This window comes from Lucilia cuprina, chromosome 2 (genome assembly GCF_022045245.1).
Source record: "Lucilia cuprina isolate Lc7/37 chromosome 2, ASM2204524v1, whole genome shotgun sequence".
NCBI lineage: Eukaryota > Metazoa > Arthropoda > Insecta > Diptera > Calliphoridae > Lucilia > Lucilia cuprina.
The window spans coordinates 43,665,197-43,680,215 of NC_060950.1; the positions used below are offsets into that span (position 1 = coordinate 43,665,197).

Genomic DNA, 15,019 nt, shown 5'->3' on the forward strand with positions numbered 1-15,019 from the left:
TAATTTTGCATGATTTGACTTTTTTTTTAGCATATTTAAGGCATATTTTCGAGTTTTTAGAGCATATTTTACTTTTTTAGTGCATATTTTGATATTTTCGCTCTTTTTCGTTTTTGTACATTTTCAAAACTTTATTTAAAAAAAATAAAATTCAATTTTTTATTTTTAATTTTTCAGCCTATTTTACAATTTTGAAAAAAAATTTGTTTGTAGAACTTAAAAACTGCAAAAAATACATTACTCTCACGAAAACCAATGTTATAGTTTTTTGTTCAATAAAGCATTACATTTTAAATCAGACATAAAACCTATTACTTTTGATTTCATGAGACCAATCCATTTTTTATAGTTTAAAAAACTAATTATTGGAATTTATGACAACACCGATTAAATGTCATTCAGTTTAGAAGCTATGAATACAATTGGTAGAAATGTGTCAAACTTTGTCGTTTGAAATATGTTTTTTGGGGTCCAAATGGTTTCATGTTATTTATTGGTTATCTGAACGTAAAACGGAATTCTATTAAACTAGTTCTTCAAACTATGAGATAAATCAATTATAAAAAATCTTGTAGGATGAAATATGACACTAAACATTTATTATTTCATTACAATTTCTGTCTTTTTGAGCTTTTCAATGTTAAAAAATAATGAAAAATTTTATTTTTAGAGCATATTTTTTAAATTTTAAGAGTATATTTTGAGTTTTTTACGGCATATTTAAAGCGCTTAAAACACTTTTTTTAGAGCATGTTTTCGGTTTCCCTGGTTATAAGTAATTATTTGGAGTTTTTCTTTATGTATAGAATACTGCTGTATTTTACAACTAAAACTAAATAAATACATATCGTTCATATACTACAAGATCAGCATAATCGAAAAAGTCGTCTTAAGAAAAATTTAATAAATAATTTTCTTATTTACTTTCATTTAGATGCATTCCAGAAATATTTTTGTATGTACATTAGGGTAATACTTTTTTGGACCGCAAAATATCACAGCACTACCCTATAACCAATACATAAAAAATATACATACATAAAAGGCAATTTTTGTCAGACCATTTACAGGTCAAAAGTATTATTCAAAAAATTTCTAAGCCTGGTAATTCACAAATCTAAGAATTCGAATGCGTTCACAGTGCTTTAGACAAATATCTGAAACTTTTAGAAATCAATAGTATTTTGTCACTCGTTAATTTTTTACAAAATTTTAAAACAAGTAAGATTAAACTTCAGATTGTAAAAATGCAAAACCAATTACATTTCCCGGTTCTTCCATTTACTAAAATTAAACTTCTTCAATATAACCAAAATAATTTATCTATATATATAAAAATGAATGTGTTTTTGTTTGTATGTTTGCAAGTTATAGACTACTAAACGGCTGAACCGATTTTCTTGAAATTTTCAAATCTTATTTCTGTATTCTGTATATTATGTATTATTTTGAAATTTTAAGTGTGCGAGGAGCCACGCCCATATTAAGAAAATATAAAATCCATATATTTGAGATAATATGACAGTTAGAGTCCTCAAATTATGTTGGGCCCCCTTTAGTGTCCATATGATTATTTAGGATACAATCTGGGACTAGCGTTAGAGGGTGCGGCACCTCCCATATGAAATTAATACAAAAATTCGTTTATCTTGGAAACTGTTACAGTTAGAATCTTAAAATTTTGCTTGAATAATTTTAACATTCATGTAAACATTTTAGGTATTAAATTGGCGCACTACCCATGAGGGGAGCGGCACCTCCCATTTTAATTAAATACAAAAATTCGTTTATCTGGGAAACTAATACAACTAAATTCTTAAAATTTTGCACGAAGAACTTTAATATTCATCTGAACATTTTTAAGAAAAAAAGTGCGGAAATTCGTTTATCTGAGAAATAATTAGGGCTGGAATCTTTAAACTTAACTGGAAGAATTTTGACATTGATCTGAACATTAAACGATCTAACTTTTAATAGGGATATGACATCTCACATGAATAGAATACAAAATATTGTTTATCTAGGAAAATATAGAACTAGATTCATCAAATTTTCCATAAATTACTTAAATTTTTATCTGAACATTTTGAAGGAAAAAGGCCGGACTTTCATCTGGGGAGCTTGAAGCCCCCAAATGAATTAAATAGAAAAAATCTTATATCTAAGAAAAAATTAGAGTTGGGGGGCTTGGCATTTTTTTGTGAATAAATAAATAAATAGATCAAGGGCACCCAAAAGCAAAATTGTGGTTCCTGGCGGACAGCTAAGTCTCCGTCAGAAGTCTGTACGGCCAAGGTACAGAATGGGAACACCAGGCCCAAAAGCCATAACAGTATATGAGTATTTTAAAAGAACAACGAAGATACCACCAACAACGAAACCAAAACGAAGGTGTGGTTTTATGACAAGGTTGAGAAGAGAAAGGGCAGTCCTGATCCGACTAATAAACCAAAATCCATCACCTAATTGGAACCAGGCGTCGGCCATGTGGGAAAAGATCGATAGAATCGATCTTCTATTAAAAACAAAACATTAATAAAATAATAATAATAATAGAAATTGTGCATTCAGTTGCACATTTAGGTCAGTAGGCGTTAACCGACATTTGACAAATATAAATATATTTTACTTTATACATATAAATATTTTAAGAATAATTAATAAAAATAAAATATAGAATATTTAAGTTTTCAAGCTCAATTAAAATTTTTTAAGGTCCTTTGTAATGGAAAAACACCAATTCAAAACAGAAAATCTTTCGGCCAATGTGGTCAACGAAGTAGCGGTAGTACGGGGAAATACAAATCTGGAATTAATTGAATGTTGTTTAATAATAACAACTGTTTTAATAGGTTTAAATACAATGTTGCGTCTTTACGCCTTACATAATAAAAGATTGAAGAAGAAATATTTAAGCCGAGCTAACAATTTGAATAGAGTATAGATGGAGTGGTCGGATATAGTAAAAAAGGTTAGAATAATTTGAGATGAATTTGACCGATCTTACAAATGTTTGAATATTGACAGACCAACTAAGGAAGAAACAATTCCCCAACCTATGCAAACTTTGCTACGTTGTTTTGAGGATATAAGAGTAATACTTAACGCAAATTATAACAGACTAACTAAAGCACATCAAACTGCGGCAGAGGAATTTTTTCTCGATTTAAAAGAAAGAGTTTTTAAAGTTGCCATTAGAAAAGATAGAAAAATTGACTTGCCAGAAAATTTGCATGAAGAGGTATTTATAAAACCTAGTTTTTCACAGCAAGAATCAAAAACAGATAAAACAATGTTGCAAGCAGTAGTGGAATTTTTGAATTCGGCCTCAAGGCTAATTACAGATTTTGATGGAAAATCTAAAAACTTACGATCATTTCTTGATTCATTGACTTTGCTCGAATTAATAAAGGGAAGACACGAATCCACAGCAGTGTCTCTTATAAAAACTAAGCTAAAGAGAACTGCTAGAAATTTAATTGGCAACGAAGCGACCATAGCAGAAATTGTTGGCAAATTGAATAGTACTGTTAAGGGAGACCTAGTAGTACTAGGTTGTTCCGAAAAGCACATGCTTTCGAATTTAACAAATGTGTTTGAGTTATGTAGGAAATATAATCTCAAGTTACATCCTGAGAAATGTACGTTCTTCAGGAAAGAGGTAACATATCTGGTACATAAATGTACGGATAAAGGAATACTCCCAGACGATAGCAAATATAGCGCAGTTTAAAACTATCCAACACAAAAAAAAACGCTGACGAGGTAAGTTGCCTTTTGCAACTATTATAGAACATTCATCAAAAATTTTTCCTATTTTTCAAGACATTTGACACGGTTGCGGAAGAAAAATGTTGAGTTCAAATGGACAGAGGCTTGTGATTTAGTTTTTAAACATATAAAAAGGCATTAGTGAGTCCTACATTGCTTCAGTATCCAGATTTTTCAAAAGAATTTTGTATAACAACTGATGCAAACAAACAAGCTTCTGGTGCCGTTCCAACACAAGAACACAATGAAAAGCACCTTCCAGTCGCATTTGCTTCAAAAGTATTTACAAAGGGCGAAAACAATAAATCAACTATAGAACAGGAGTTAACAGCTATACACTGGGCTATTATGCATTTTAGACCGTACATATATGGAAAACATTTCTTAATCCGCACTGACCACAGATTATTATCTTATTTATTTTCTTTGAAAAATCCAAGTTCAAAATTAACAAGAATGAGACTTGATTTAGAGGAATATGATTTTACAGTTGAATATCTTAGGGGAAAAGATAATTATGTTGCTGACGCATTATCGCGTATAACCATAAATGATTTGAAAGAAATGAACAATAAAAATAATAATGTATACAAAATAACAACATGATCAATGGCATTAAACAAAAAGTATTTAGAAAAATTTTGTAAGAAAATAAACATGAGAAGCCCAATGTATTTAACTCAATTATGAATTCTGACGTCAGAAAATTTTTCAAGCTAAAAATTGACCCACATACATTACCACACATATAGAGTCCGACCGAACTCAAAATTTCGTTCGGTACCGAACACCGAACCCGAACTTCGGTAAATTTGAAAGTTCGGCCGAACCCAAACTTTGTTCGGTTTTCAAAGTTCGGGCGAAAACAATAAATCAACTATAGAACAGGAGTTAACAGCTATACACTGGGCTATTATGCATTTTAGACCGTACATATATGGAAAAAATTTCTTAATCCGCACTGACCACAGATTATTATCTTATTTATTTTCTATGAAAAATCCAAGTTCAAAATTAACAAGAATGAGACTTGATTTAGAGGAATATGATTTTACATTTTAGGGGAAAAGATAATTATGTTGCTGACGCATTATCGCGTATAACCATAAATGATTTGAAAGAAATGAACAATAGAAATAACAATGTATACAAAATAACAACATGATCAATGGCATTAAACAAAAAGCATATAGAAAAATTTTCTAAGAAAATAAACATGAGAAGCCCAATGTATTTAACTCAATTATGAATTCTGACGTCAGAAAATTTTTCAAGCTAAAAATTGACCCACATACATTACCACACATATAGAGTCCAACCGAACTCAAAATTTCGTTCGGTACCGAACACTGAACCCGAACTTCGGTAAATTTGAAAGTTCGGCCGAACCCGAACTTTGTTCGGTTTTCAAAGTTCGGTAACACCAAACTTTTTTCTTAAATGATAAACGCATTTATGATTAAAAAGTAATAAATTTATAACATTTTAAACCAAAATATGAACATTCAAAAGATATTTTGAAAAGGGTCTTTAATTAGCAATTGGGCCAATTATCAACTAATTCCGAATCCCAGAGAGTGATAAATTTCTAATAACAAACTATATTTGTGAAATGCATATATCTTAATACCTTTTTTTTGGTTTTTAAACGATTCATTGACAATGACATAATTCTCTGTAAGAGCACGCAGAAAAACATGGCTGTGGTTAAAATTATGATTGTAGTATAAACATATTATCGTTATTATAACAATTTTAAAAAATCATATTATGAATCAATACCTCCAAACCCGTACCCGAACGTTCGGTCGGACACTAAAAATCATTTGTTATATCAAATTTTACAAATTGCACCTTACCTAGGATATTTACTCGTACATCTGATTCTGAATATATAGAATATTTAAGTTTTCAAGCTCAATTAAAATTTTTTAAGGTCCTTTGTAATGGAAAAACACCAATCCAAAATAGAAAATCCTTCGGTCAATGTGGTCAATGAAGTAGCGGTAGTACAGGGAAATACAAATCTTGAATTAATTGAATGTTGTTTAATAATAACAACTGTTTTAATAGGCCGAGTTAACGATTTGAATAGAGTATAGATGGAGTGGTCGGATATAGTAAAAAAGGTTAGAATAATTTGAGATGAATTTGACCGATCTTACAAATGTTTGAATATTGACAGACCAACTAAGGAAGAAACAATTCACCAACCTATGCAAATTTTGCTACGTTGTTTTGAGGATATAAGAGTAATACTTAACGTAAATTATAACAGACTGACTAAAGCACATCAAACTGCGGCAGAGGAATTTTTTCTCGATTTAAAAGAAAAAGTTTTAAAGTTGCCATTAGAAAAGATAGAAAAAGATAGAAAAATAGAAATCGGCCTCAAGGCTAATTACAGATTTTGATGGAAAATCTAAAAACTTACGATCATTTCTTGATTCATTGACTTTGCTCGAATTAATAAAGGGAAGACACGAATCCACAGCAGTGTTTCTTATAAAAACTAAGCTAAAGAGAACTGCTAGAAATTTAATTGGCAACGAAGCGACCATAGCAGAAATTGTTGGCAAATTGAATAGTACTGTTAAGGGAGAATCGGTGGAAGTATTATCAGCAAAAATAATGAACATAAGACAAAATAATAAAACAGCAAATGTATATTGTACAGTGATAGAAAATCTTCCAAAATCATTAGAAAACGCGTATATATCGGATGGTTTGTCTTGCAAATTAGGAAACAAATATTCGACGCAGGTTGACGAAAAGGCACTTACTAAAAACTGCACAATAGATAAAGTAAAACTTATCATGGAAGCAGGTCAATTTAACAGTATGAACAAAGCTGTTAGTAAGTTTGTAAACAGTTGTACCGAGGCAACAGGTCAACAAACCGCCATACTATATTATGGACAAAGACAGAATAATTATGATGAAAATAAATTACAATAGAAGTAACATTAACTTTGTTGACAACCACGGCTTAAGAAATTCGAACAGAAATTGATTTAGAAATAATAATAACAATTATAACAATAGAAACAGAAATAGATTGCAGCGAGGTAACAACCGCGGCAATTATGTGAGAGCAGCCAATCTATCTGAAAGCGATTCGGAAAACCAGAACGCTCCCCTAGGATCAGAACAGTAAATAAAAAAGTGTACAATCTTAACCTCAACTTAAGCATTTTCATTTAACTACAGATTAATCAAACTAAATAATTAACAACATTGCTACATACATACATACATACATACATACATACATACATACATACATACATACATACACCAGTATGCCTTCAAAAAGTTAAATACTAAACAAATAACAACATCCCTTGGTACGATATTTTTTGATCTAAGATACAAGCAGTTTTTGATTCCTCATCACTTTCATGTAGTGAAAGATGAATTCCCGATACCATGTGACGGTTTTAAAGGAAAGGATTTCATTAAAAAAATTATTATTATTTTAAGGCCTGAAAACATTCAACAGCAGATAGAAGTACCAATTATATCTGCTCACAGCGATATTACTTTGCCAACAAGAGCAGAGGTCGTTCGTCAAGTGAAATTCACTCGTGCTGAACAAGAAATATTGGTTCCAAATCAGGAGCCCCAAGAAGGTGTATTTAACACATTGGTTAAAACTGACAAAGCCTGTGAGCAGATATGATTGGTACTTCTATCTGCTGTTGAATGTTTTCAGGCCTTAAAATAATAATAATTTTTTTAATGAAATCTTTTCCTTTAATGGTATCATGGTATCGGGAATTCATCTTTCACTACATGAAAGTGATGAGGAATCAAAAAGTGCTTGTATCTTAGATCAAAAAATATCGTACCAAGGGATGTTGTTATTTGTTTAGTATTTAACTTTTTGAAGGCATACTGGTGTATGTATGTATGTATGTATGTATGTATGTATGTATGTATGTATGTATGTATGTATGTATGTATGTATGTAGCAATGTTGTTAATTATTTAGTTTGATTAATCTGTAGTTAAATGAAAATGCTTAAGTTGAGGTTAAGATTGTACACTTTTTTATTTACTGTTCTGATCCTAGGGGAGCGTTCTGGTTTTCCGAATCGCTTTCAGATAGATTGGCTGCTCTCACATAATTGCCGCGGTTGTTACCTCGCTGCAATCTATTTCTGTTTCAGTTGTTATAATTGTTATTATTATTTCTAAATCAATTTCTGTTCGAATTTCTTAAGCCGTGGTTGTCAACAAAGTTAATGTTACTTCTATTGTAATTTTTTTTCATCATAATTATTCTGTCTTTGTCCATAATATAGTATGGCGTTTTGTTGACCTGTTGCCTCGGTACAACTGTTTACAAACTTACTAACAGCTTTGTTCATACTGTTAAATTGACCTGCTTCCATGATAAGTTTTACTTTATCTATTGTGCAGTTTTTAGTAAGTGCCTTTTCGTCAACCTGCGTCGAATATTTGTTTCCTAATTTGCAAGACAAACCATCCGATATATACGCGTTTTCTAATGATTTTGGAAGATTTTCTATCACTGTACAATATACATTTGCTGTTTTATTATTTTGTCTTATGTTCATTATTTTTGCTGATAATACTTCCATCGATTCTCCCTTAGCAGTACTATTCAATTTGCCAACAATTTCTGCTATGGTCGCTTCGTTGCCAATTAAATTTCTAGCAGTTCTCTTTAGCTTAGTTTTTATAAGAGACACTGCTGTGGATTCGTGTCTTCCCTTTATTAATTCGAGCAAAGTCAATGAATCAAGAAATGATCGTAAGTTTTTAGATTTTCCATCAAAATCTGTAATTAGCCTTGAGGCCGAATTCAAAAATTCCACTACTGCTTGCAACATTGTTTTATCTGTTTTTGATTCTTGCTGTGAAAAACTAGGTTTTATAAATACCTCTTCATGCAAATTTTCTGGCAAGTCAATTTTTATATCTTTTCTAATGGCAACTTTAATACTTTTTCTTTTAAATCGAGAAAAAATTCCTCTGCCGCAGTTTGATGTGCTTTAGTCAGTCTGTTATAATTTACGTTAAGTATTACTCTTATATCCTCAAAACAACATAGCAAAGTTTGCATAGGTTGGTGAATTGTTTCTTCCTTAGTTGGTCTGTCAATATTCAAACATTTGTAAGATCGGTCAAATTCATCTCAAATTATTCTAACCTTTTTTACTATATCCGACCACTCCATCTATACTCTATTCAAATCGTTAACTCGGCCTATTAAAACAGTTGTTATTATTAAACAACATTCAATTAATTCAAGATTTGTATTTCCCTGTACTACCGCTACTTCATTGACCACATTGACCGAAGGATTTTCTATTTTGGATTTGGTGTTTTTCCATTACAAAGGACCTTAAAAAATTTTAATTGAGCTTGAAAACTTAAATATCGAGTAAATATCCTAGGTAAGATGCAATTTGTAAAATTTGATATAACAAATGATTTTTAGTGTCCGACCGAACGTTCGGGTACGGGTTCGGAGGTATTGATTCATAATATGATATTTTAAAATTGTTATAATAACGATAATATGTTTATACTACAATCATAATTTTAACCACAGCCATGTTTTTCTCTGCGTGCTCTTACAGAGAATTATGTCATTGTCAATGAATCGTTTAAAAACCAAAAAAAAGGTATTAAGATATATGCATTTCACAAAAATAGTTTATTTTTAGAAATTTATCACTCTCTGGGATTCGGAATTAGTTGATAATTGGCCCAATTGCTAATTAAAGACCCTTTTCAAAAAATCTTTTGGATGTTCATATTTTGGTTTAAAATGTTATAAATTTATTACTTTTTAATCATAAATGCGTTTATCATTTAAGAAAAAAGTTTGGTGTTACCGAACTTTGAAACCGAACAAAGTTCGGGTTCGGCCGAACTTTCAAATTTACCGAAGTTCGGGTTCAGTGTTCGGTACCGAACGAAATTTTGAGTTCGGTCGGACTCTATATGTGTGGTAATGTATGTGGGTCAATTTTTAGCTTGAAAAATTTTCTGACGTCAGAATTCATAATTGAGTTAAACACATTGGGCTTCTCATGTTTATTTTCTAAATGCTTTTTGTTTAATGCCATTGATCATGTTGTTATTTTGTATACATTGTTATTTTTATTGTTCATTTCTTTCAAATCATTTATGGTTATACGCGATAATGCGTATAATGAAAAACGAAAAATTATTTTGTTTTGTTATCTTCCATTCGTGTCCAAAAACAAACAAAAAAAGTTTGCTTTATTCATTCTTGCATGATACTATTATTGATGTTTTTTTATTTTTGCACAATTTTGAGATAATAAGAAAAACTTTTTTTCATGCACATGGAAATTTTTGAGAAATAAAATTTTTGTAAAAATCTCACAACTGAAAGAGCATAAAGTTTTATTTTGCACTAGCATTCTAAAATGAAATGTAAAATTTGTTTATAGTTCTGTTGATAAATAAATGTAAAATGTCGAGATTGAGAGTGTTCGTGTTTTTGCATGAAAGAATGAAATAAGAATATGTGCACAGACTGGTTAAACAACAATTTTGTGTTTTTTATGATGCGTTGGATAAGTATGAAAGGAAAACAAAAAACATTCTCTTGTTCTCTATCACAGAGCTTAAAAATATATTATGCTCTTGCCTACATACCAACATTCTTACATATATATGTATATATGAATATACGTATGTTTATTTATGGTTTTTTGTCCGGTACTTGTCGTGCTTATTTTTCTTTTTTCTTGCCAAAATTTTGTTTGTTTACTTTATTTTATGTGAAAAGAATACACAGAAAGATACTTCCAAAAAATTAGAGTAGGGTAAACGAGAATGTTTTGTTGTTGTGCAAACAAAAATATGTTGATCCGCACCGAAATAGGGATGTATTTATTTATTTCATTTTTAATTTTTTCAATACAAATTGTTTGACAAATTTGTTATGAGTTTCTATTTTATTTTTTATTTAAAATTTTATTAAAATGTTTGTTCATTCCCTCGATCGTTTTTGAAGCTAGTCATAATAAGTTAGCAAAAAGTTAACTTGATTTTTAGTTAACTCACAAAATCACTCACAACTCACAAAACTACAAAATACATGTTGTTTTAATTAAAAAATAATAAACTACCTTTTTTGAGTAAACTTTTACACATAAGTATTCGAATTTTGGTGTACTTTCAAAATAAACATAATTTAATAACACTTTTTTGGTAAAATTAATAAAATTTGTTGTATTGTCTAGAGAGTCCTAAGGTTTAATATCACACTCTTTAAAATTTGGAAAAATTACATTTATTTAAATCACAAAAGCAGGTATTCGAAATTTTCCTGTATTTCACTATTGAAAATATTATACAAAACATAAAAATTCGAATCAAATATTTTTTTTGCTTAAAATGGTTTTAAGGGGTTATACCTATCAACCGAAAGGATATACATATATTTGGCCAAGGATCTAAACTAATTTAAGTAAATGTCAATTTTTCAAGTTTTAAAATGTGTGATATGAAACCTAAGGACTGTCTAGATAATAAAAGAATTTAATTTATTTTGAACACAAAAACTATTAATAAATTTGGTTTCTTTTTATAATATACCTAAATTCCAATACTTATGTAAGACACTGTATATTTAAGTACACAGGTTTTCATTAATCGTTATAAAAACAAATGAAGCAGTACAATTAACTTAAATACCTATAACAACAAATGAAAAACAAAACAAAACATCATTAAAGTAAACCTTTATGACAAAAACACAGACACAAGTTGTGCCTAACAACTAAAAAATCAAAATATTTTTCCACATACATTGGTATTGAATGCAAAAGAATGATAAAACATCTTTTGTTTGTGAAAAAATTAAAATGACATAGTGACAGGATGCCAAGTCAGGTCAAAAATAAGTGGACACATTATGAAGTCTTATGAATGGAAGCAGCCTTTTTTTGTAAACATTCCTTGATGTAAATTTCGGTATTTATAGAGCCCGTTGTAACAAATGATTGGCTTCTTTTGCCGCAACTGCATATTGCTTGCCATACCAAGAACTTTCTGGAAATTTTGTCTGCTTTTGGGTCCCAAACTTTTCTTCAACCTTCCCTCGAGCATCAGCAACATAAAACTTTTAACCTGGAAGTTGCGAAAAATCTGCAAGAACATACGTTTCGTCATCATCCATTATGCAGCAAGAATATTTTTTTATAAAACTTGACTTCAATTTCCGTGCTCTGTTTTTGGCCTCTAAATTTTTAGCAGCGTTCCTGTCAGGAACTTTTTGAGCCTTGTATGTTTTTAAACCTGCATTAGCTTTAACTTTTGGTACCAAATAGTCCGAGCACTGAGCTAACCGAGGTGCTTTCCTACCGGATGTGTTGGGAGCTCTTTTGAAAATGCGTTCTATTTTTTTGGCTTTAGAAACTTCTACCTGAACCAGGTTTTCTATCAACTGTGGCTTGCCTATAATATTAAAATATTTTCCTACACAAATTATTCGAAGTCAACAATATTGAAGCCATGCAAGCAGTAATATATGAACATGAAATGTACGCAAGCAGAGCATATATGTGCCGACGAAAACACGAAACAAAACGAAATGTATGTTTTATGTACATTATGGGAAAAATGTATGCATGAAATAAACAAATTTTAATTAGAAAATTTTTGAATTGAATTATTATCGAATGTATGTATTTATTAAATTTATGTGTTATTTTATATGTGGAATATTAAAATGTATGTATTTGTATTGATTTAAAAGGTAGAAAAAAATTATATAAATACTTAGAGGATCATATGAATGTAAAAATATATTCAAATATGTATGTAAAAAATTTAAAAGTCTACAAAACCATTTATATCTGGTTTTGTATATACATACATATGTATGTAAGTAAGCACAGTGGGGCAGACTGGAAATTTTTTGGAAATAAATCTGGCATTTCTAAACGGCTGAATCGATCGGAATAAAATTTGGCGTGAGCATAGCCAAGGAGTATTCGAGTTTAATTTTTGAAGATGAACCCCGCAGATGCCCCAGGGACGGAGCTGTGGCGGCTCAAAGTAGGGTATCTACGACATGTAAAATTTTTAAACTCGTGCCATTTATATTTTCTGAAAGCGCTCGACGAGATCTTGAAAAAACAAGCTTGGACATACTACTTATCTCTTATAATATCCGAGTTATAGGCATTTAAAAATTTAGTGATACAAAATTTACCATACCTTGGTCCGCCTTTTTTGAATACCGAGCGTAATTTTGGGCCAAATGGACTCAATTCTTGTTAGTTAGACAACAGAATTTCAAATCATATACAAAAAATTTCAGATCAATATCATTTACAGATCCAAAAATATACGTTTTTTAATATAAAAATTCAAAAAATTTTAGATTTTTGCCGAAATGTGTCTTAACTCTTTTATTAATAAAATAAAATTTTCTTTAAGAACATATAACAATTTTATAGTTTTCTAAAAGGTATCTTTACGCAGAACGCTTGACATATTTTTTTAAAATGTTGCCACTGCGTCCTTCCGAATAAGACCTATTTTTTATCAAAACTTCAACTTAGGGCGACATGTTCTAAAATTCCAAAGCTGGGATCAGAAAACTGAAAGCAGTTTTGGAAACCTCTATATGTTTTCTATTTACTCCAAAAGTATTTTCCCAGCCCTGAAAGAAATGTGGACCCTATGGGCAAAAATGTAAAAAATCCCATTTTTGGGATTTTCATTCCTATTTTTGGGAATTGAGGGATGCCCTTTGACCTTTTCAATTCTTTTTTTGCATTTTCTTATTTGAAATGACAAATTTAACAAGCGTTGAAGATTTCATTGAGTTTTGTTCATAAATAAAGATTTTGTCATATATTACATATTTGTTAAATTTCTAAAACTATGATTTATATCAAAATTTTAATAGGGTCGCAGATAGCTACAACAATTTAGTCCATATTTATCCCTTAATATCTTTTTTTAGTTAGATATGGAAATTCTCGACCCTTTACAAAAAATTTCAAGCCAATATCTCAATTAAATTCAAAAATATGTTCATTTAAACCTGTGTCCTTTAATTTCATCTTTATCATATTTTAGTATTAAGTATGACTGAACATACTTTTGGTGTTGAATAAAATATTTGGACAATTTTTAAAAATTATTTAGTTAATTATTTTATTAAAGACTATAACATTGTATATACAATAAAAAAATATAATTTTATTATGAGCCACGCACAACAACACCTAAATCACCCCACACAAACCACCTTTCCCGCCCACCGAAATATAAAACACAATTTAATACAATATCATCAGTTAGTATAATAGCTTTTTTTATTTGAACTGTTTATCTTTAACATAATACAATTAATTCTTACAACCTACTTATATAGTTAATTCCTAACACTACTTATTTTCTATAAAATAATCTGTCATATCGGTATACATATGCAGAAGGTAATATAAGTCCTTTAAATCTTCCTCGTTTTGAGATGATAGAGTTTCATAACAAATCCATATTTTTCGCATAGTTGAAAGAACAGGATCAGAAGATAGAAGTAAACTATTAAAAATATCTTCATTCTGTGATTGCCTGGAGCATTTTCTTGAGCTGAAAAGTTGAACATGCTTAAAATCTCGATTCCTCGCTTCCTGGGCTTCTTCTGTTAACTCTCCAAGCGGAAGAATATTCGATTCAATTATTATTTGACCATGACACAATACTTTGTGTACTGTTGGTGTTAGTTCCCTCCATGGATACAGAGATACAAGTAATTTAGAAATTTCAGATGTTTATTCCCCAAATCGATTTCCATTAATTTTATGTTTACTATTCAGTGCCATTAACATAGTGTTAACTCTTCGAAGCAACTCCTTGTCGATTCCAGTTAGTTTTGAAGTAATTTCAAAATTTGTACTACCGCAACTTGGAAGTGGTTTGTCGATGTTTAATCCCATCTGAACTTTAAATTCTTCTTGGATTCTGCTTTTTTCCGCAGCTCTCAGTTCTTTCAATTCTTCATTATTTTTTGTTGATTTAGTAAGATTCTCTGGCACACTTCTATATTTGAGGTCGTATGCTATGTGTAAAAAGTAATCCAAAAATCGTATTCTGGCATGAAGTGGTGAAATTCCGAAAGACAGGACTTCTTCATTAATACTTCCGCTTTTGTTTATATTTGAGAATTGCGACTTTTTCTCATTACATATTGAGCATCTCCAGAAGGTGGAAGTTTCTG

At 30.2% G+C, this 15,019-nt stretch overlaps 1 protein-coding gene across 5 annotated transcripts in view; it reads right to left on the reverse strand.

Moving 5' to 3' along the window:
• LOC111683915 (kinesin-like protein KIF21B) overlaps nucleotides 1–15,019 on the reverse strand; it is a 368,894-nt gene that overhangs the window by 32,338 nt on the left and 321,537 nt on the right. The gene's annotated exons all lie outside the window — the stretch shown is intronic.